At 42.1% G+C, this 23848-nt stretch overlaps 2 protein-coding genes across 5 annotated transcripts in view; one reads left to right on the forward strand and one right to left on the reverse strand.

Moving 5' to 3' along the window:
• LOC124297486 (protein tiptop) overlaps positions 1-15612 on the reverse strand; it is a 117144-nt gene extending 101532 nt beyond the window's left edge. Inside the window, exons 1-2 of one of the 3 annotated variants that reach the window (XM_046748579.1) lie at positions 9058-9069; positions 7672-8912 (exon numbers count right to left, since the gene is read on the reverse strand). The gene's annotated coding sequence lies outside the window, so the exon portion shown is untranslated. Of the gene's footprint in view, positions 1-7671; positions 9661-15419 lie in introns of those variants that run through there. The other 2 variants (XM_046748580.1, XM_046748578.1) reach the window with 2 other exon arrangements.
• LOC124297487 (zinc finger protein Xfin-like) overlaps positions 10475-23848 on the forward strand; it is a 38761-nt gene continuing 25387 nt past the window's right edge. For both annotated transcript variants that reach the window (XM_046748582.1, XM_046748584.1), the window contains exon 1: positions 10475-10771. The gene's annotated coding sequence lies outside the window, so the exon portion shown is untranslated. The remainder of the gene's footprint in view (positions 10772-23848) is intronic.

The following is a 23848-nucleotide window of genomic DNA, read 5'->3' on the forward strand; positions in this document are numbered from 1 at the left end:
CTCTAAAACAATAATCATCGCATATATGCAATTTGCGATGAAACTTATACGTCTGCGGTATTATAAACAATGTAAACTGCCTCAATGTAATTTAGTATAATAGACTATTGTTTTTCAATGGTTTTTCTTCCCTTGAAGTATTCCAATTTCAATAGGTATTATAATTTAAAAAAATTTCCTGCTATCGCCGTTTTATTCTAACACGTGTTAAAAAAATATTTGTTCATTATAAGATTCTTAGCATTGCAGATTTCGTTGAACAAAATTGAGAGGATCAACTTCATTTGCAATAAACTACACATACTTATACACACCTTTTGCAGAACTGAATGCATAAAATATTTGCATAATGAAGAAAAATGAGTAAGTAAGAAACAAAAAAGAAGAACGATTTGCCGACTGATTAATGTGTTATTTTTGATTCGCTTGTTTTAATTTATGATTGACACTGCGGTATATGAATCACCGTTCCGTTTATAAAATTATACTTGCAAGTCTGTAATATATAAGATAAAAAGAAATTCAATACGAGGCTGAAATTAGTAACGTCAACGTGACGATTACATCCGGAGAGAAAAATCATCACTGGCCAATTTTACAATGACTTTCAAGAAGTTGGCTTTTCAGAATCGGTGTGTAATTTGTTTACAACGGTTTACTAAATTTACGAAAGTCACAACGATGCGGAACAGCGATTTTCCTAAGCATGCATCGTTAGAGTAGCGTTACTGACGTAAAATAAATTTTACACCTAATATCATGCAAGCATTTAGTGTGACAAGATAAGTTTCAGTGCACGAAACAATATCACAGGCGTATCAATTAAGGTGCTGCACAAATGGTCAAAATTATAACGATGAGTGGGAATTATTACATATATGCGGTGCGTAAGAGAATGATATTAATTATACGCGTACCTGGAACATACAGTCACAAACATACTTGGCTGTACCCACATGCTCACAACGTATACACAACTAGACGTATTGTAAAGGTATGCAGGTATAACAAGTATGCAGCGATACCGACTCGAAGAACGCGGGAGATAAATCTTGTTCCTTGCGCAAAGAACTCATATTATATGTACAGTTGCTGCTGGACGACGACTGACGGCTGCGACGTTCGAATCGGGTATGTAACGCTGTTATACGTGGGCGAGAAATTGGCCCGGTGAACACAACCTCCAAGACTCTAATACCCGATGAACGCGGTGGTCGTCTATCCTCGGTATTCCTCAGGAATCCTGTCCTGCATCCGTCGCATCCGCAGGTTATGTACACTGAGAAAAATTTCATTTGTCGTAGTAACTAGAAAAATATTGTTGGAATTGGGAAAAACGAGGTACGCCTAACCATTTTGCGCTATTGTCGATGCAAAATCAGTTTCTGAGGTTTACTCTACTTTTTTAGTTAAACGAGGCTTTAACGCCAATTTATTGTTGCACGAGCGTTAAATTTTCGCAACAGTTGCAAGAAAATATGGCAACAGTGATCGTAATGAGAAAGGATAGTAACGGATACTGGACTCTTCGGTAACAGCTGGAAAACTAATTTTGTAACACGATGTAACCTCACGAAATTAACCACGCACAATTGTTGTTCAGCATTATACTTCGAAACTTTGATGCAACGATGTATTTTTAGTAAAAATAGCAAACTGCGTTAGTTCAGAATCGTTTTACTGTATAAACTTGTAGAATGGTAATTTTTTTCAGTGTTCCATCACGGTGAGGTCACTAATTAGAAACTTTAACGTCGTAAACTGTCGAAGAATTATTTCTCAAATTATTTAAACCGTGAGAACACTTCTTGAATGAAAGAATTCTATTACTTCAAGTCAAGTTTTATCGATCGCTGCCGGCAAGAAATTTTGTTACGATTCATTTATCCTTGTAAATTGAAAGATTAAAATTTTCAAAACGGATCGCGCGAATATTCCGTTTTTGACGCATCGGCAGATTTGATCGATAGATCAAGCTGCAATAACTTCTGTTGCTGGATCTATTCGATGTCGGAATGAAAATACCTGTAGTACAAAGAGAAAAAAAAAAAGATTTAGAAAATCTCTATAAATAATCGGCGAGTGACTGAAGCGCATGCATATAAATACGATTAGGTACTATAAAAAAAAAAAAAAACCGCCTCCGGCATATTACTCATTACACACAATGCAGGTAAAACTGCCGCAGGACACTTTATAACATATGTTGCGGCTGCGTGTAACTGGAATAACCGGAATTTGAAATATCTTGACAAATTTCACCGCAGCCGTCGACTCATCTCGCTGCTTTCGTAAGTTTAATGCATACCTACATATAATATAATCTAATTAAAGATGACATCGTTCCAAATATTATACGTATTTCATTTGTTCAAATTCAAATAAAAGATACACTGCAATCTGGAATAATACTATAATAATATTCCGTGCAAACTTTCATCTACAGAAAGTTAATTTGTGTCCTTTAATATGTATAAGGAATCGTCCAATGTTCAACAAATTACCGACCGGGAAAAATCCTGAAACTTAATACTTTGTTCAATTTCAACTTATGCTTCTTCAACTTAAGATCACCTGCTGCAGCACGCCATGCGTTTTACCGCATCACATGCATGTATACATATAAGGCATAGTCTCTGCACCGCGCGCGTCACTTCGACGCCACCATTTTGTATCCGGCACCAGAGCCGGCGTCAAGACGCCCCTGCAGGAGGATGCGGTTTCGAAATAGAGACGCAAAATCGTCGGTCCTATCATTAAAAAGAGCGGTTCGAATACACAGCTTCACGTCCGTCATACCAAATGAATTACCTGTATATACTCAAATATCGCCGAGCCAAAGAGGTAATTTTATTGCCCGCAAGAGGCATAAGAGATTAAATAAAACGATTGTTAGTCCCTACGGTTTTTATGTTTTGATTTCGAATATAACAAAGAATGTTCAATTGTACTTGGAGTATAATTGTAAAGGTATTCAGTAAATTTATTTAAATATTATTCGGTTATAATTTCTCATGGATCCGATTACCGTATTAATTGTTTCGTAAAACTTGTGTTACAACGCTTGGGTAGTTCGAAATTTAAAATTCAGTAAAATAAATTATTTTTATTTACGTTATTCTATGGGACAGGTCATTATTATGAATTACCTATTCGAGTTGATTTACGCGTTACTGCGCCGTTATACCATCACATCGTCGAAGTTCTGTCGAATAATAACGAGACTTTCACGAAATATGAAGTTCTAATTCACACGGATTGGCTCGATAGCGATTGATGCTTACAGTTCCTCTGTCGGTGATAGAAAAAAACCAAAAAAAAAATCACAAAAACCGGTATCTCCGCTAAAATTTTCGATCACTCAAGCACGATACGATAGACGTACGTATCCATCAATTAATAAACGTGCGAGAGATGTTGACTTGCGTTCAGTTTCAACGTTGCAGGCTCTACGTGTCTAACGGCAGCGAAACGTTGTTATCGTAGGTTTAATATCTGGCAAACACGTCCTTATACAGAGGGAAGAATTCAGACATTCCATATACAGGAGAAAGAAAGAAACTTATTCCATACGCGAAGGTATAAATATATTGCAGTCAGAGTCGCACTTTCTTCGATTCGAAATCGTACGGTAATAAGCGCATTGCAATATACATTACACATTACACATTTTACATGCAAGTTTTATTGCTAGTGATAGCCGATGAATATAAAAATATTAGAGAAGAGAGCCGTTAAAGCGTTTATCGTATTTATTCTACATCGTGCGTGCTGCGCAGGTCAAGAATATTAGTGTAATTATAATTATATTTTCTGTCCAGTGATTTGCGATTTTACTTCACGTTTTTATTTTTTTACATCTCCTCTCAGTCTTATTTCATTACCGTTGCACCTTCTTTTTTCACGCCGTTCTTCTTTTCTTTCGATATCAGCTATTTTATATACGGTATAGAGAAATTGATTATAAAACGGCGACGGTATTCGCGTACGCAGCAATTAGCGACGGGTTATATTACAACGATTGAGAAACTGCTTCGCGACACGCAATATTATAATGCTACATACCTACGGGCGAGGTTCGGCCTATAAGCTTTATACATACCGTCATATAATCATGCGGTGCAAAGAAATTAACGAGATATCGGACGCAAAGTGCCCGCGTTAGAATCGACGTCGTACATTCCCTGATAATTTCGATACAGTTGCGTTACAAACGGATATTAAAACACACATTGTCCGAACTACTCGACTTTCGACGAGCCGATCACCGCAAATTTTTTCCTTACTGTTTGCATTCAGAATTGAACATGAATAGCAAGTTGTAAAATTATACGGCTTTCAGATTACTTCAATAACTCACCACGAATATGCCATTTATTTTTATCTCTCGCGATATATTTAAAAACTTCCTAAACGAATAGATAAACGTCGTACAATCGTTATAGAATAATTTTCATGTGATCGTTATCCAATAACAATGTTTCCCTCACATTTCCACTTGACGTTTTTCGCAAAATTTTTCCAAACAAAATTTCTCGGTCCAATCTTCAGAACGCAAAGTACCTCGAAATTTTCATCGCCGTGATTAGAAACGAAGGATATTAGGTACGGTATATAATGTATAAAGGGTCGTAGATTTCACGCGTATGTAATAAATAAGTGTACAATTATATCCGCGGGCGAAAAATTTATTCGTTATAGGTACCTACGCGAAGGTATAAAATTGTATTTTACGGTACCTTTCACCCAAGCTCGATAAATTACCGCCGTATGGAGGAGAAATTAGCTACCGAAACGGCAGTAGCCCCGACCGGTGGTGAATATCCCCGGATTTGTGCTCCTGGTATAGATACATCCTATCCTGAACAATTTACAACATTGTACACACGCAACATAGACACGGTCGACGAATAGTCACCGTGTATTACTTGTCCGCACTTCGGTTGACGAGTTTATTTCACCTGCAGACTAGTTCGAGTCACGAATTCGACTTCTTTGCGAGAAGAGATAAAACACACAATGAAAGATAAATTGCAGAGTATTTTTATACCTCTTGTTAACGTCGTTAAACAAAAAAAAAAGAAAAAAGACATTTTCGACGGAGGTATATGAATTGAAAACAAGATCTAAGCAGACGTATTATATAAATGATATTTTGTATATATGTATAACAGTAAACATCATTAACATTATTATTCGTAGCTATAGCTGCTTGAATCTTAACGTTCTTATTAAGTAAATTTGTTAAATTAGGCGAGTATCTCTTTCGGTAGACATGCATAATTTCGCCATGCAAGCGTATCGTTCGAGGCGAGTTATTAGTCACGTAATTAATTATACCTGAGAGAGCGATCACGTGTTAGGATCAACTTGGAAAATAAACCTCGACTCGTGCTGTCGATTTAAACTAGGGAACCTACAAAGTCTATCGTCTGGTTAATAAAATTCAACATTCCGAGAAATTAATTAACTTAAAACTCTTATTTTCTAAAAATCGTCCGCGGTTCGAAAGGAAGAAGGGGGGCAAACTGTGAAGCTAGCTGGCCGCTGCCGAGGCCTGCGGAATGAAATTCTTACGAGCCAGCAGCCTGCGAGAAAAACAGTTTGGAATTTATAGACGCGCGATGTAAGCTGTCGCGGTGTTACAGTAAGACGACGACTGGGAGTTAGTGACACGAGGAGGACGTTGAGAACTCGTCACCACGCTGCAGATATAATATATAATACCATTACCACAAATCAACCTATACCCACATCCGATCCTCTCCCCGCAGCGTGCAGCTGGGACGCTGAATTATATTTCAGTCTTCGTTGCGGCATCAATTAAACCCCGATTTTATAAACCATACATCTCGGCCGCATACATATTAAATATACATACATGCGTCGACACGTATGCACACATACGAAAGTATAAAACTGTAAGAGCCCACGGCTGATGCAGCGTATGCAGAGATTTAGCGAGGCCACGGATCGTTTCAACTAAATTCATGCGTCAGCTGCCCGAGAATTATTTTCAAATCTGTTTTCTTTTCAGTTTTTTTTTTTTTTTTCAACTAATCTTCATTCAGCTTAACTTCGCTCGTTTTAATTAAATCTTAATAAAGCCTATCGTCGTATATCGCAAAAAAATAATGCGGCTATTATTTGTATTATTGATTTTGATGAAATTTGACATTTCGGAAACGCGTTTCTAGAGCAACGATGATACGTACAGAGAAAGCATGTAAAAATGTATAAATGCACAACATTGTAGTTGATTGGTTATTGTTAATTGGTTTCATCATGGCCACGGTGGCAGTGTCATTTCCGTTTGTTTGTCTTTCGGTGTTAATGTAAATGTCGATATGTGAGAAAATATTATCAGGTAGCGAGAAACACGTAGACGGATAACTAATTAGTGATCCGGTGTCACGCAGCCGAGTTATTCAAACATTGTCTGTTATTTTGTCGGCATAACATTTATTCTGCATAAACTGAAACGATCGCGATCGCTAATTGACACGTGCAAGCTGTACGACATTACAACGTATACGTGTACGCGTATACGTCGAGATATACAGAAACGGTGTGTTTTCAATCAATTCGCGCTTCATTACTTTATATTGAAATAAAATAATGATGGAAAAAACGCTCATTTGCGTCATTCAACAGCTTATATTATCGTACGATATCGAAAACTTATTTCTGTACAAGTGACGAAAAACTGAGTTGTAAATATATATATATAGTCAGTCTTCGTGGTTGCGGTGCTAGAATTATATAAGACTAAAGTTCATCCCAGCGAAATTTCTCTTTGGGAATAATTGTGAAAATAAAATAACCATTCGCGGTTGCGCTTTATTTCACTCAGGCATATACGGGCGAAAGAAATTCTTTTTACACACGGATCCGTGTGTGGATTTTTAATCCTGTACAGATGGCGGGAAAATTGAATAAGTATACTGGTCAAAATGACGCGTGATATTACCCTGCAGTAGCAGCAACGTGACGAGAGCTCGCGGAACGTATTAAAAAAATTCTCGGCAAGGAATTTCTCCCGAATAATCGCACGATCCGTCGACGGCGAGAAATCATCACGCGTTTGCGCTCGTGTAATAATATCGACTATGGCGAACTCGAGGCTGAGCCGGCCCTGCAGAATTCGTTTCCATTCCAGACGGCAAGAAGAAGTAAAGTGGGGAACAAGCTTCGAATATCTCTTCCCCATAACTCATTCCCGGCAACATCATCTCTTCTCGCAATATAAGCATAGCGGAACTGTAAACTCCATTACCTAGGTACCACACCGATTAAGATTTATAGTTTTACCTGCAACGCACACTTATCATTATTATATATAGATATTATACATTGCATATAAACAGCCGATCCAGGCGCATCATCGGCTCTCCAACGTCCACGGTCGTGATCCTCTCTCTCTTACGTTATCTCTTGGCGTTAAAATAAATTGAAATAAATTTTCACCCATTGCACGAACAACAACAAACACAACATAGCGAGCGTAGAGAAGCATCTTTAACCACGATATCCGTCACGTGGCGCATCGGAATATCGGGCTTTTTGCAACCTGCCGGATGAAATCGGACACTTTGCAGCGTACAATTTGGAGGATTCAAATACGAACATAATACAGGTATGTACCGCATATAGATCGTTAATTTTGCTCACATTTCATTCGCTGAGGAGCGTGCTGTTTTCTTCGGGTCATCTGCGTCCTGCGGTGGCCTTCGTTACTCCTGAAGGCCTCCAGTTCTTCGGTTTTTTTGTTTTGATTATTTATTTCTTTTTTCTGCTGCGTCTTGCGGTGTAAATTTTAATTTTTTATTTAATTTTTTTTTTTTTAATAAAAAAATTACAATTACGCACGCGCGCAACGTGCAAACCGCGACGCACGAAGAAATACACCACTCCGTTTCACTGCAGTTTATCACCGAACTTTCACAGCATGTATAAACAGTTTTTGGAATCTCAAGGATTAATATATTTCTCCTTGATATATTTATAATTATTTATATTTATCGATATGCACGCACACTTGTCTTATCTCCTCTCCGCCGTTCGACTCTCATAATTGTTATTATTACAACTCGTCTGCATTTTCAGCCTCATTTTTACATTTTCTTCCTGATTCTTTTTCAACCTTTTCTTCATTTACTCTGTATGATATCCAGATTTAACTTCCTCCCTCTTTCGATGTATTTATGTTACTTTTTTTGTTTCTTTATTTCTTTTATTTTTATTTTTTTTTGTTTTATCTTTGTCACTGACTTTGTTGTAATATGTCGCGTAGATCTATAAATCACTTTATCTAACGAAAGGGAGACGGAAGGAGAGAGAGACAGAGAGAGAGAGAGAGAAAGAGAGAGAGAGAGAGAGGCGGATAGATACAGTGTAGTCGGAATCAGCTGCAGCAACGTAACAGGTTGGTGGTATATACGCGTTGTGCGTTATAGTGTCGATGTCAACGGTGTAATAGTTGCGTTTTATAAATTATACGCGGTAAATTATTCATTCGTTTTAATCATCTCCCACTCTTTTGTAACATGCATATGACGCAAATTAATATGTAAACTGCATGATTTAAGTCAAGTTTATCATACGTGTAATAATTTTCACAACGTAGTAGTGAGAAAAAAATAATTTATTATTACCCTATGAAATCGCACTTTGCAATCCAGACATCGATATAACGGCAATTATGATAAAAAGAAGAAAAAACAAAGAGAGAAAAATCTCGTAAATTATTAACATCCAACAATTGCTGCACAGGAATGTTTTTATCGATGGCTACACTGGTTATTATTTGAATATGTGTTATAACGGTTAAGGATTATAAATTTTTCATTTTCTATTCATACATTTGTACAATTATTATCAATGTATCGTAAAAGACACTTCACATGTAGGAACTGCACGCACCCACGTTTTATATAGGCCAAAAATAAAAAAAAACACAGTCGAGAGAACATCAAACAATATAATAAAGAATTATAAATCTCAACGAAACACCAGCGTATAATTATCAAAGAACAAATCACGAGTTTGAAATTCTACCGTACTGCCGCGATGCTTTTGACGTAAAAAATCCACGTTCCTTTGTTACTTTTACACACCAACGCAAATAATTGTTTCGATCGTTCTCGCATTTGAACCGTTATACCGATTTGACGGATCGGCTTTGTTTCCGAGTGACCAACCAGCCATCCAAGCCGACGAACCAGTCCTCGATGAAGGGCCGGCTTGCGAAATGCGACGGAAGGGTGGGAGAGGCAAGGGATGGGGGTCAAATTTTAGGGGGGGAGGGACGCGAAGAAGGAGGATCACAGACTCGCCTGCGGCAAAGTTCCGCACAATGTTAAGGGTGCGATGGCCGAAGGGGGGAGGACGGGGAGAATGGGGGGCGGGAGGGGGGAGTAACGGGGGGTACGATCAAACGCGGAAACCGCAATGAAAATTGAACAGCGATCTCGACGAACTGCGTTTTATCGCGAGTTCGACGCGCGAGCGCGTTTCTTATGCGGCGTGGGGTGGCGGCGTGGGCCGAGCGGGGGGGTGGATTTTCAATGAAACGCGTGTACGAAATTGAGCGAGCGGCGGTCCAGCGCTGACTGAGTGGCGACTGGCGTCGCGGCGGCGTCCCCGCGGTGGGGGGGGAGGTCCTCGCGCGTCGCGTTCATACCAAAGCAGCAGCGCCGAGGAAAGGAGCGGAGAAGAGAGTAGCGGCGTGGAGAGGAGAGGAGAGGAGAGGAGAGAGCGGAGCCGAGGAGGAACTGCCGCGGTTCCCGGGAGGAGCGGCGGGCCGAGCTTGCCTGCTTCGTTGAGTGAGCAGATTGAGTACTGCTGCCGAACGTTGCCGCCGTCGACGTCGACGTTGCCCGCTTTGCCCGCGTCTCGCGTCCGTCCGTCCGTTCGTTCGTTCGTTCGTCCGTCTCGCCGTTCCGTCCGTGTTGCGGGGGGGGGGGGGGGGAAGGCTTCCTCGTGTTCGTGAGTAGGAGGGCGACTTATCCAGGCGCGGGCGCAATCGCCAGCCACTCGCCGAACGTCGCCGTCAGCAGATGCCGGTGCGAAACGCGAACGTCGTCGGCCCCGCAAACTCGGCCAAATCGTCGCGCGAATCATGAAGCTAGCGATTACCTGTAATACTTGTAGGTGATGCGATCCGCTACGATGAAAAAGAAAATTAATACTCAGCCTGAATTCGTACGGAAAAGGACGCAATGCCGTAGGTTTCGACGAGCTTGCGCTGATTGCATAATGTTTACGTAGCTCCCCCCCCCCCCCCCCCCGCCCACTCCACTCCTTGATCCGTTTTTCATCCTTTTATATTCTCATCGCTCTAATTACTCGCGAATTACTCTCTAGTGTGAGAGAAGGAGAGAGAAGCAGGGCCTGGAGGGGGGGGGGGGGAAGGGGGCGAATTGTAACGATATGAAAAATAATTGCAACGTTCGGTAATGCGGACTGGCGATGCGGCTGGTTGACGATTCAGAAGGAACTCCATGAAGGCGAAGCGTGTTTGGAAGGAGGCGGGGCGCGTTTCCCCCTCGCTCTCTGCCGCTGCGGAACGAGATGTGAGAGAGAGAGAGAGAGAAGAGAGAGAGAGAGAGAGCGTCAAGAGGACGGAGAGAGAAGCTATAGCGACGCCTGCTCCGCCAGGGTGTCGGTGGCTGACGGAGGTACTAAACAGTGAAGTTGATTTTTGATACCAGTGAGTTTCTCAGTGGTTTTATCAAGATCAACTGTACAGGGGTAGTTTCAACAGCAAACGGTGAGTAGCCTTTCTCTGTACAGACAGCGGGAGTTCCTCAAAAGTTCGTAAACGGTTCGGCGTTCGTCCGAGAGTCTAGAAATTACGTTTAAACCCGACATAACCTCAAAACAGTCGGGACTATCGCTCGGCGTTGGAGAAACGGCGCGAAAACTCGACTCTTAGAATTTGACTTCGCCGCGTGTCGTCTCGTCGGGCTTTCGCGAAACACCGCGTGACTCTCGTTTCACGCGCGGCGTCGCGTCTCTCGGATATTCCCTTGGCGTGAGTGTTTGTTTGTTGTTATCCGTCGCGACTCGCCGCCCGGCCGCCTGGCGGCGCTAGGAGGTGACTGAGCCGCCAGGCTCCGCCCCCCAAAGGGTTGGTAGGCGGCGTCTCTTTGATCTATAGCGTCATAGAGTACCCCCACTACCCGGCTACGGGGGACGAACGCGTCACGTGACCAGGGCCCCGCCCCCAATCGCCGAGCGGACGCGCGCAGAGTTCGACTCGCCGCACACACCGCGCTACTTGTTTATGTCCTGTCGCCGTGTCTCTATCTAGTCCACTCCACCTCACGCTGCACATACTCAGCACGCTCTCTCGACTCCGTCTCTCCGTCATCCCCGCGTCTCCGGTTATTCTCGACATACACATAATATGTATATATACATATATATATATATGAATATGTATACACAAACACGCGCGCGCTTATGCGCGTGATTAATACCCGCATTGTGACTCGAAGATCGGCGTTCTGACGTTTTTTTCCTCGTTTTTGGTGACGCGAACAACAGACTCCAACCCCTGTACTCCCGGTGTTCGAATCACGCCCGAGCTCTTCGTTCTCGTTGCGCGACCGCAGGTTCGGCATTTTTTAAAGCCAAGTTACTTGTTCACGCCGATTTTTCAAAATTTGCGATCGGACTGCGGTGCACGGATGGTGATTTTTTTCGATTTGAGAATTGTAACGAGGGGACGAAATGCAGGCGCGTTTCAACTGTGACACTCGCAGGATTTTCTAGTTTATAATAACGTGCACGTCGGACGGTATTCAGATGAATACAGAACCGGCAAATTCTCGTAAAAAGTTGCAGTATTGCTACTCGCAAGAAAAAATATCCGTAAATCATTGACGTTTTAAAATTTTTTTTACAATTTGTAAACGAAAGTCAACTCGGTTTAGAGAGATCATGAGTTGATAATTTGAAGCCGAATTTTTATTTTAGCGGAAAGTGATTATATTCAATTTTTTACGGCTACAGTCCGCGATTTGTGCAGCGAACATACAAACCGTAAAATTGACCAGAAGAAAATAAGCGTTTTTTCTCAATGACGTCAGACCATATTTGAAATAGATTTTAATTTTTTGTAACAGTTTAAACTATTAGTATAGTCCATAGCAGCTCGAGTAATAGCATTTTTTTTTTAATAAATTGATCATGCAATCAACTCTTATATACGCTGTGTGAGTAATTGGACAAAAAATTTTATTCCGTAATAAGCGCGCTCGAAGTTGCATCGGTGCGCTATTTGTGACGCAGGCATAATTTGATTCTTTTTATGACGTTTGAATATTATATCTATCTGCCTTCTACAGTTTTTCACAAACCCGTTTCTGTATAAATCTAGTCTATTTTATACAAATTGAAAAAATAGAATAGCGCATCATCCAATCTGGTAGATCGTAGGCTGATAGGAGTATAAAAATTTCTTGATTCATATATTTAATTGCTTGATGCAGATTTGGTCAACATTTCAATACACATGTATCATCCGTCGACCGAATTTTATATCGTCCCAGCAGCGGCTAGCGGCTAGATCGACTAGAAAAATCTAGTCTTGTGATGTAACCGCCGGGAGATCACTTATAGTTTTACGATTACATGCACCAAAAAATTAATGACATATGATCAATGTCGAACATGAAATTTACGCTCGTATGATACAAGTAAAAAATAGATACAACCATTACTTACCGCGATTTTACTGCCGGTATGTCTGCATGCCCGATTTTACACCCGTATCATCCTTGAAGTGTTCGAAGACTACTTTACAGGGACAAACGTCGATTTATTTATTTATACATAATATACGGATATTGTACGTCAAATGTGCGCCAACACCAATATCTCTGCACATTACAGATATGATAATGAATAATTAATTTGGACGCGCGTATAACAGCAGCAAACGATCCACGGCAACTAAGCTTACAACTTGTAGGGTATATTATACAGTATCGGCGTGTCTAGATCGACTATAAAAGTTGATATGTTATTGCGTTAATTGGCCTCGGGGGTATTACACGTATATTTATGATATACGCACACGTATGCAGGCTTGGTTAACCTGTCAATCGAAATGCCATGCTAATTTACCGTCTTGTTTTGACCGCGAGCGCAAATTATTTCTGTCGTCATGATGCTGATACGTACGAGCACTTTTAACCTGCCATTGCAGCAGTTATCCTGCGACTTACGTTTCTCACCGTATATACGCCGGAACATAGACGCGCTAGATTATATTTTTAACCTGCGCGGGTACGCCGCACGTAACGTGTACAAGCTTTTTCTACATTTGTCAATACTTGATACATACCCAACCTGCCATAAATGCGTGTTGCATAAAATTTCTCTCGTCTATACAGAATTATTATTTGCTTGGACGTTATTTTTCGATATTTATTTTTTTGATAATTAATTAACAGGTACATGCGTGCAATCGTAATTACACTTGTACACATCCTATTAATGTAATACGTCGGGATAACGGTCGTTTAGGTATATCATAAAGCAGTGCACCGGTAATAAAATAGAAAAAGTTTATGCGATCCGTGTTTATAGTACCAGTTGAGTTATAGACAGATAAATTAATCGAATTACTACTACTGTGCGCTGCAGTATTAACCTCCTAACTATCAGTGACACACATATGATGGGTCATTTGAAAAAAAAAAACATTCTTTTACTGCATCGACTTGACTGTAATTTGGTAAATTGTCGTTTTTGACACAAAAATTTCACTGTAGCCTGACTGCAAAGGGATTCACCGTTGAGTCTCAAGTTTGCGCGAATCATCGACGCGATCCGAGCTCCGCAGCCGCGAATCTCGCCAGTAAGATTTCTACTCTAAACCTTATATTATACCTCTCCCGGTGTACGAAAAGGAATGAAAAGTCCCGCATTGATCGTCCGTCCCCCTGAATTCTGACGCATAAGAATACTCTCCGCATACGTGTATAGGTATCACCTTATCCCACACACGCGCGTGTAGCTCAGACACCGGCTCTGCTGTATCCTCAGCCAAAAATCGTATACCTTACACATTATAACCCAGCTTCGTGCTCTTTAACATCACGATGCAAAGTTCAAGTCCAACGCGATGTTCATATATGATTTCCACTCGTTCTTACGGGTGGTTTAATTTAGGCCAGTGCTGTATCATCTGGTCCACGTATGTGTGCGAGTGTAGAATTTGGCTGGAAAAACTTTGGCTGATAAAGAAAAAAAAGAAAATATTACACTAGAATTGATTTTCCTATCTTGAGTGTCTTTGGAATATTGAAATAAGCAGGAAATTCACTTTCGAATTTTTTCTCGATACATATTCCCACAATATATTTAAACTTTCTCATCGACGTGACTTTGGACGGTTCTCAAACTTGGAATAACTGCTTTGTAAACCTGAAAAGTTTCAGAATTTTAGCCGATCATACGAACCTTACTGTGAAAAAATAGTTTGAATCCCGATTAGATCAAAGAACCGAAGGAGATCCATTTTAATTCTTACAGTTTTTTATTTTTTCTCCTAATATCCTTCGAGTACTAAAAAATTTAACCGAATATACGGTAAGTACACATTGACGGTGCGAAATTCTGTTTTTTCCGATATTCTGCAAGTGACTCATGACCAGCCGAATGGTGGCTGTATTACGTACGAATAAAGACAATATTTCGAAGAGAGCTGTGCAGTAGCTTCGTGTGGGCCGCTTGAACTTGATGCAATATCTCGTAACTCGCTTTTACACCCACGAAAACAAGCTTACAGGCATACCGATACCGTACCTGGGAGCATGAAGATTACGAAGATGGTTCCAGCTACCCTTGACACGAACCGAGGACGATTTCTACCCACTAACCACAGTAATCTTTGCACGAATATGAATTTAAAAAGTGAATATATTTTTTTAAATTTCATCACTACACGTCGATTGGCAAATCCTTGCACATACGCATAAAAGCACTGCGATAAACGTCGATATATGTACGTGGCGTATGACCGTGTGAATTTGAGGTCTAATTTTTCAGCATCCAAAATACAACCGAAGGTCTCCAGAAGCCGCGAGTAAATGAGGAATTTTCCTCGTCGTTCGAAGTTGTCTGTTCAGTAACCTACATAGCGAGAAAACAGAGCCACTGTGCCCAAGATGCGCAGCAACTCAACGTGACGCAGGTACGAAGTTCGGGGTAGTAAAACGATTCGACGGTCATTTCAAAATCTGCAAGGCTCCGAGATTTTGCGAATGTCCCGAAAGCGTCCCCGTTGCGCAACAATTGAATTTACAATGCGGGTCAGAGCGCAGAAGAAGACCCTCGGCTGTGACGGTGCAGCACGTGGTAACGGAACTAACCTGCTCTTGGGTAGATACATTATGGTTAGGTACCGGTCATGCGGCCGATCCTTATTGCAGCTAGCGAGTCCGAGCGTCCGCCTCACACGTCCGTGTCTCCGGGTGAAATGTAACTTGAGGTCATAAAATGAAATATGACGTGGATACTTTCGTCCGTTATCAAAGAGGGACGAGTTCTCTCCGCAGACTGCAGCGACACCGATTTACCGATCACTCATGCGACTAGAAAATCACACTGACGACAGTGTCGCGGTATTTCTGCTCGGTACGATCGACCGTTACACCCATACTGCCTCGGCTAATCGTAATAGCTGTAAGATAGCTTCGTGCATTCGATCTGTATCCGTGTATTTCGCGAACAGCTTCTTCTACGAAGTCTGAGCTCAGGTGAGGAAAAAAGTTGCCAGTGGCAGAACCGGTAACCTTGCGCGTTAATGAAGATATTTAATCTTGAATGCCGTATAAATTATTTCAGTTAGGTGATAATTTTCGTTCCAAGGTACAGTTGTCGTAACTATTTTTTTCAATAATAGGTAAACGACGCGAAGTGCGAACGCCAGCGATGCCTGTACCATTACTATTTTACACGCCAACTTCAAGATCGGAAGGCTATATTGAGATCCAATTTTCAAAATTCCCAGACAAATTCTAATACTCGTCAAACGTGTTTCACACGATGTACAATTAGTCGAAATTGCGCAGCTTCCTATTCCTTATACGTGTGTCAGATTTTTGATTTGTAACCTTCGGGCTGACGTCAGAGGGCAAAACAGAAAAATGATAGGCTGACTCGCGCCGCCGATGTAACTATAACTCCACACGTCCGCAGAGGAATATTTCGAGTCAGAAGAACGATTTGATGTACGAGCCGAGCCCGGCAGAGGCACATCCACGTTGTACCGATCATTGCGGTTGTAAATCGTAGTGACATCACTGCCACAGGCGACAATGACGCGATGTTGTCAAACGGCGATTAAATTAATTTCATAGTTTTTCGTTCGGCGAGAGTGACATATCGCAGTTAGACACCTACTCACGCTACACGCGGACTCGAACGAGCGGCTTCGTCGTATCGACGACTACGACGAAGTGTAATAATCGCCGGTACCGAAACCCGTTTTGAGCAATTTCGCGTCTTGTTTACTCGTTGGCTAATTGAAATTAGTCGAGATCGTGATTAACCGCGGCTTAGGCAGGCACCCACCCACGCCATACGTGTATGTTTGACTCAACGATGGTTAGCCCTGGTACGCCTTAGGTATAATACACGCGTGGGTAGGCACGCTTGAGATATAAGGTGCTTTCCAACACCGTCGCAGCCTTACCTAATTGTTTAGAAAGCCGGGTAATTATACGCGCGTAAATGCTTTTCTACACGCCATTCGGCAGTACTTTAAACGCGTAATAAACATTACCTTATACGTGTTTAACGTTATATACGGACATTGAAATTTTACTGCCGGGTTTCGGTGTAGCAACGACAAAATTTCCTTAATGTAAGACGTAGGCACTCTACGGGGGTAGTTGTAACGTGTAGAATGGTGTTTGCTCCGTCCGCGGGGACGCGGGGAGTGAAATTCGAACGTGCCTTCGTTGGAAACCGAGAAAGCAGTGACACGACTCTGTGATAGCTGGATCTGTTTTTTGAAACGATGACGAGCGGTCGGAAATGAGACACGCTTAACGCGAGTGGGAACGATTTATGGTAATTCTTGTGTCCAAAGTGTGCAGTTTCGTTTCGCACAACGAAAGGTATTCCGCGGAAAGATTCTGCAGTGAGAGTTCTTTCGGGATTGCTTCGTCTGAGAAACTTGAACCGGTATTATAAACAGCGACGTTTTTTACTTCCTAAATGATGTACGCCTTGGAATAAGTCAAGGCTGACGAGGAGCGTGATGAATAAATTATAAATCGACAAAATGATGAGGTTACGCCGTAAGGCCGTATTTCGTGTATTTAACGATTAAGGCTGCGTAATAAACTCGAACGGGAACGAAAAAATTTCAATGAATTACAGAATTTTGGTTATTTGTGGAATACGGTTTGGTATAACGAATCACTGATTAAGGTCAGGTGTGCCATCATCCGATCCCAGCTTAAATTCATTTCCCTTGGAATATCTTCGGACACAAAACTGTCTAGCTTATAGAAAAAATCATATCAAAATCACGTACCTTCTTGAACGCGGCGTTGAGGAAACAAATTCTAATCGCCGAATGGATTTTTTGTAAGCTCAACAAAAATTGCCGCAACAGAATACGGGGTCCGTAACGATTCCCCGATGAATCCAATCTTGACAGTCTTCGGGTGAAGACTTTTGCTTCCGAAGGATTCAGAGGTCGATATCTGTTACAAGCAATTCGGAATTATCGAAGCCTCGTCACGGACCGTTATAGGCATAACTATATTTATGGAAGGAGAAAAGTCGGTGGAAAAGGGATCGTCGGCTGTGACGATAATTAGCGTAATAGACGGCGATCGAAAAAGTCCCATGGATCCCTGTAGTATGGGATATAACATCCGAAGGGGAGGGTTTATCGCGCAACGAAATTGGTTTAAGACGTTTTAAAGTCGCGTTAAGCCGCCGAAGGGAGGATCGGCAGATGTCGATCTTCCATTTTCGTCGATTCCTGCCATTCCCAGCTACACCCATACTCGGACAAACCGCCACCGCTGCACTGCCATGCCAGACGAAAACGACGGGGGCCTGTCGAGTCTTCCTCACGGTGCGGTGTGTGCAGCCATCGCAGAACCCTCCCCGCATTATAGTACACTACCCAACGCCAGAAGTCCCTTTCTCTCTTTCTCTCTTTCTCTCTTTCTCTCATTCTCTCTTCGTCTCGCCCCCTCTCGTGAAAGGGAAAGATGGCGGAGTCAGATGGAAGCAGAGTTCGACTCCGTCAGCCCTGCAGCGCCCCGCGTCCGTCCGGTGTCCCTAAAAAATTCACCATGGCCGCAAGTTCGAGGGCCCGTCGCGCGGCTCCTTACCTCATAATTATTTAATTCGACGAGCAGCATCTTACGTGCGCGCTACCGCAACTCGCGGTCATAATTCCGAAAATAGTTCGCCGCGGCTGTGGATGGAAGATTACCGGTGTGCTCCTCGGGCATTGAGTGTCGGTCAACGATCAGAGCGTTATATATAATTCTTCATGCCCCGAGAGTTGTTTGGAAGCGGTGGCGCCATGCTATCCTGACGTCGAAGAGAGGCAGACGGACCCCCGCAGACCTTGACGTCCCGGCTTCGGGGATATATATTACACTTATATAGTATATTTTCATAATTAATATTATTATATATACACGTCGGGTCCGTTGAAATATTCCCCGGCCTATCGAGTCGGGATGGGTTTACGCGGCGTGCGTGGATATCCGACAGAATCTTCGACGCGGGCCGAAAGAGCCGATCCGTCCCAACGTATTCGAGCATATTCCGCGATTCGTGTAATAACCTATTCCGGAAACGCGAAAAGAGATCGTCGCTTAGCCAGGTCGTAAGTATCGCCGAACCGGCCCGTAACTCGATCCGGCAGTCGTATGTAATCTCGCGCTCGCCTTTTCAAACCCACGTTTCGGGCCGCCCGAGCTTTTTCACCAACGAATTCACCGACGTTGGGTATATCGGCTCGATGCCGATGTACGTAGGTACCTACCGTGGTATCCTATCTCATACGGAATATCCCGCCGAGATGCTCGATGCCTTCGGTTATTCGCCGCTTTTTCACCCGTCTCGGTGAATTATAAACAAAGCTCTCTTACCTCCGCTCGCCCGAACTTATTTCACCAGTCGACCGTAAGTTTCCGCTTTCATTGCCCGCTTCTCGTGTTATATGTATAACCCGTGCGTGCGATAACGAACGGATAAGGAAAGGATGCACTGTAGAGAAATCACGATGATCGCTTTGGTCACAATTGCTAATAAGACGTCGGTTCGAGGTAAATTATTTATACGGTTTTTTTTTCGCCTGAAAATACGGCCTGTACTCGTATAATTACGGTTTCGTCTTTATTCGCAAAAACTTGGACTCGCCATTCTTAGGCGGAGAATTTATGGATTCATTAATTACAATACCTAATCGAAGGGTGAATTTAAATCTGACGTATAAACTTCGATCTGCGATTGTCCGATGCGTACGTGCATTTGAAGTTCGCAACCGCGTGACAGAAATCGATTTTTTCTGGTTATTAACGCAAAGGAGTGAGAATTTTGTATCGGAATTGGAATGATAATGCGAACCGAATGATTTATCGGTAAGATATGCGCGGGCATCCGGCTTAATTGGTCAAAAGTCGAGTCACGGTTTAACCCGTCACAAACATGCGCGCATCTCTCTTTTTCTGTCCTGTCTCAGTCCGAGTCGTATCCACAAAACGGCGGTATCATAAAAATCTTATACGTACACGCACGGACCGACCACGTGTGCTCTGCGAGTCTTTCTCAGAGGCGAAGACCAAAGTTACCGGCTTTCTACGACCGGCTAATTTATTGCCCAAATATAAGTACGTTAACCTTCGAATTCTGAATAATTTGATATGGATATCCACGTGGGAGTTCCAATTAGCACTGCCGGTGGACTCGCGGTGGTAATGCCCGTGTTGTGTGAGGGATTATCGGTAATCAGGGTTTTTTTCCTCTTCGACAGTCGACGGGTTCCTCCCCCTTTTCCCCCCTTCTCTACCCCCTCCCGCGGACCCTTTCAGCTCGAGATCAGCGTACCTTGCAGTGTCCTCACGGTTCTGTCCCTCGATCCACTCCGAGAAACGAGGATCGTTCGACTCTCGTGTAATTCACCTGCGATGCGTGCAATTTACAACCATGCCCTCGTCCGATCTCCTCTAATATCCCTCGAACCTTGGATCCTGAGAAGCTGTTTCAGTTTCACTAACCTGGATGAATTCGACTCGCTTATATCTTACTCGAGTCCAACCATTGTTCCGCACTTTCCAATTTCCCGAAACGAAAGTCTTGCAAAGGACGCGATGCGACGAGGTCAACTAATACCGTATACGAAAGGTTCCCAAAGATCCTCACATAATCGACGACTTGAGAAACTTTTCAGGGACTGTTATCGTCGTATCTATACCAGTCGGAGATATTCGCGTGCGGGAATTAGCGGATGAACGATGCTTGACGGTCGAGTTTCTCCGGTAATACCGAGTTTATACGCTAGCTTCGTTACACTGGAAAGTTCACACTGTTGTAGGAAGTTACAAGGCGGCCTATAACCACGCCAACTCATCATCCGTTCGCAAAGTGAAGTAGGTATACATATATATGTACACCCCGAGTGTTGCACACCTACGTTGTTATACGGGTAGAAACGTTGTACATTATATATAGGTGTGTAAGTTCATTGTGCTTTAATTGGGTGATTATTTAACCCCGGCTTACGGCATGTATACCTACGTGTACCACACGCGTCGAGATGTGTATACATATATATATAATTGCACAAGCGTGCAGGTGACGGCTCTTATTTTTTCTTTCCCTGCACTGCAGTTATACATGAACGGGACCCACGCGGTCTAAGTACTAAATTACGCCAGGTCTCTATGAGCACCTCACCCGGATATTATACGTCTAGCCCTGAAGGATCGCAGACGCGCCGACTCTCTGCATACCAAAAATCGAATACCCACGTCGACCGTGTAATGTTTGTTTTACCAGGAGGGGAAAAATTTATATATCGGATACAGAAGTCTTTTTTCGTTTCCGTTTTTTTTTCATTTTTTCATTTTTTTTTTTTTTTTTATTTCAACTTCTTCCGACGTTCCACCGAAAAGAGTTGAGGGTATAAAAAGAACCGGCGAAACTTCGACTAAACAGATAACATTCTAAATCTTGGGGTAAATGAGCCTCGAGTGATGAAACGTATTAATTATGGCCCGACTCGCTACATCCTCGCACACATCTGCAGAGATCAGTTCATCCAGTACGGGTATCGGTGAATTAAAAATATTCCTACGATTGTATAAGAGTTCATTAAACGTTTCGTTTATTCATTTATTTCAAGACCAGAAGATACACACATTTACATTTTATATTTATGAATATATTTCTAAAAAATCTACTCATTAGTCTCGACTTACGATTGTATTGACAGACATATGCGTACGTTTTTCTCACGGAAAATGCTTGAAGAAAATCGTTCGGTTAAATCTTTTATCTTGAAGAGTTTCCGTGGTTTTCGCAGATTGACTCGAAACACTTGAGTTTGAAAAAAGACTCGACCGCTTGATCCAGCCGTTCGTATGACAGGAACAAAAAAGGTGCACGGATATCGCATTGTTTCCACTTTCTTGGCACGTAGGACCTTTTCACGCCTCGTAGTCCCGAGTTCGTTTTACCAAAGTCCCTCGGCGCGATATCGCCGCACTTCTGCTACACCGGTAGTCCGATGGTCATAATCTCTGCACAGACTGCCAGTCCTTAATGGTTTATGGACGGTATAAACCTGGAAAGAAACGGTTTCATTGACGCCCTTAATGTACGGTATAATATTACGGATTCCCTCCGATAGAAAACAATAGAGAAAATAATAAATTTATGAGGTGAATAAAATCAGAATTCCCGTCTGAATACTAAATTCGCAACACTTGTCCGGTGAACAGAAATTCGTTAAATATTACCAACTCAAATAAAAAATAAACTCCACGTAGAAGTAGTTGAAAAATATTAAAAGCTTTGAAAGTCTCTGACGAATTTGAACGGAAACTGACCCTGCGCTTAGTCTATGCAACAATTAAAGTGAGTTAACAAAATAGCGACCTAGTAGTTACCTGAAGATTATGAATATCAACGAAAACAAAGTCCCACTAAAACCTTTCCAAACATCTGTCATTTTAATTTTTCAATAACGTTACCCTCGTGCTTACAGTTCCAGGAGGTCAGGTCCTTCGATCTCGTTTTCGAAGTGTACATTTCAGGGCTTGACACCGAATGACCGCGGAAGCCGCGTTAAGATTTCAGGAGATTTTTGCTTGTTTGCCTTGCCGCACGATGCTCAAAGCCGCGTTTCGCAGTTCCGGCACTGTTCGCCAGGCGGCGTTTCTGACCGCGCGAATAAGGGTATATGTGGAACTTGTTCGCGGCGGGAAGGAGGGAAAAATTCCTGAGTACCCACGGCGCTAAGTCTCTGCTGCAAAGTACGCGCCGAAGTGCCGCACGGATCCGGTAAACATAATCTCGCACACTCCGTGCTCTTTTTCTTGCGCATCGTTACAGCTACCACATTGTGCACGAAATTTAGATTTGGAAAATGAAATTTGGATTCTTCCACGCGACTAATAAATGAAACAATAGTTTTATTAGATAAAGTTTGTTTTTGTAGATACCAGAACGATTAATCGGATTTTAAGAAAAATTACCTATATCCTCAAACATTTACTGCAAATGACAAATAATAAAACTTCAGGTTTGCATTGAAATCACTTTTGTTCGAAAATAATAATTAATAATACACTGCAAATGTAAAAAAAATTGATAAACAATGTCTAAAAATTGACATTTCTCATACTTCTTCTATTTTCGTATGGACTTTCTCGTATCAAGCCCCAAACGTAATCTCCCATCATGCTCTCATTATGCCGCCTCTTGTAACGTTAATAACAATAAGGCCCATTACATCTTGGTGAAACGTTTTCCTCATTTTTTCCGAATAGGCGCCCACGTTAGCTATCAACAAAAAACTTCAAGACTTATTTATCAACGTAAGAAATATAAAAAGAAACTTTACAAGTAGTAAATAAAGGTTTTAGCTATTATCCGATGTGTGGAATCGAAATTTATTTATCGCAATAGAAAATCAAGAAAGAAAAATTTTTGTCGTTGACCTGTGTTATTTCAGTACGCAAAGAATGATTATTGCGATTTATTGCGAACCGGCCAGTGCAAAATATATGTGAAAAACGCTATCGATCCCTGCAGGAGCCTTTCATTGTAATCATTGTCCGATTTTGCAGCAACCGCTGAATGGTTTATAACCTGATCTACGCTCCACCTGACCTCGAATTGTATTGATGACGATTAGAGCAAGGCGATTCCGAGTCGGAGAAATCGAGCATCGTCACGCGATTCCGTCAAGCACAAGTTACTATACGCAGTGCTAAACCTCGGAGCTTTTTCTACCCACCTCCAGTTCTCGCGGGATCTGACATACATGTATACCTATATATTCCGAACTCTTCCCCGCCTTGCGAAACACGGTAAAGAGCACTCCGAATTAGTATCGTGAAGAAGAAAAAAAAGAAGGAGAACCAGCATCGTGAACATCAGTAATAGATGAGAAGATCAAAGCTTTACCCCCTGGGTTCGTGAATCCTGACGAATTTCGGGATGTGCAGAAATAGCAGAAAGAAAAACCGTAACGGCATACCTCTTTCAAACATTTCTTCAATCATTCGCCTTTCTCCATTGATTTCCTTTTCCTCTGGAAGCTCACTTTTCAAACTTTAGGCACATA

Source organism: Neodiprion virginianus, chromosome 2, assembly GCF_021901495.1.
Source record: "Neodiprion virginianus isolate iyNeoVirg1 chromosome 2, iyNeoVirg1.1, whole genome shotgun sequence".
Taxonomy (NCBI): Eukaryota; Metazoa; Arthropoda; class Insecta; order Hymenoptera; family Diprionidae; genus Neodiprion; species Neodiprion virginianus.